A 1216-nucleotide genomic window follows, 5' to 3' on the forward strand; every position below is an offset into this window, starting at 1 on the left:
GAAATGGCTGTGACAACTGGAGCTTCACATCTCATCTTTGATTGAGTCTAGTGACAAATGCCACTTCCCTACAATTTGAGAAAGAGCTAGGATTAGCTAGATGGGCTCTTTGACTTAGTTTTGATCAGAGTTGTTCCCTGAAGCAAGTAAAGGATATGGTAGTGTTAACCTAAAAAATAAGCCAAAGTGAGAGGCAACTGCATTTATTTGAGATCACAAAGAATAGCTATTTGGCAAGCACTGATTCAGGCAGAAACCCAACTAGTGTTCTGATTAGGGGGTGAAGGTAAGAGTTGTATGAGAAAGGGGAGGAATTTATATATGTAAAAATCAGCTTATTTGGTGCTAATTCTAAAGAATATCTCTAATTTTCCATCTGATAGTCAGGATGTCTGCTCTCTTGTTAGCATTACAAACATTTGTTTGAAGTGAAATGTTGGTTTGATTCAATCTAAGGAATTTGTGAAGAATGTGTGCCACACAGGCTCAGGAGGACATTTTGATATTTTTTAGGACTTAGATATAATTGTTAAAAATCTAGGTGAGGACCAGCACTAAATCAGAAACTTTCAAAAGGTTTACAGTTGAGAATCTAAACCACCCATACACCAGCCTGTGCACTGGGAAACAAAACTATTTAAGCTTCTTTGAATCTCTCACCTCCAAATACTCATAATACTAAAATACCTTGCTTTTGTGTAAATTAATGCACAGAAACCTCATTTAAATTGGAGTTGGGAGGGCTGTAGGGAAAGCACTCATTCCCGCAGAGCCTATTGGGAAGACCTGTTTATATCTCTCCCAATGTCCTCTTCTTCTCTGTAATAAGAGTTCACCCTGCTTTGTTTCTCAGGACTTGCATGGTTGGTCATTAGACCACATGTTGTGAATTGCAATTCTTTGTTGTTCCTGAGTAAACCCATTTTGCTGGAGAAATATTGGACTGTTTATTTGTTTAAGGTCACACTTTTTTTTTATTTTCCACTATTATTGAACTGTTGTGTTATGATGCTTACCTAATCCTAATCAAGTCTCTGCATTGAAAGCCCCACCATAAACCAAACTTCTAATTCCCAATGAATTATGATCCTTCTGAGAGACAGGCAAATCTTTGCAAGTGGGTTTCTCTGGCTGTGGTAAGCAAAGAAATTCAGGTTTTGCCTTATCAACCGGTTGCACTGGAGATATTTTGGGAAACATCTTTTGACATAATGTA

The sequence above is a fragment of the Myotis brandtii genome, unplaced genomic scaffold (genome assembly GCF_000412655.1).
Source record: "Myotis brandtii unplaced genomic scaffold, ASM41265v1 scaffold1390, whole genome shotgun sequence".
NCBI classification, from domain to species: Eukaryota; Metazoa; Chordata; class Mammalia; order Chiroptera; family Vespertilionidae; genus Myotis; species Myotis brandtii.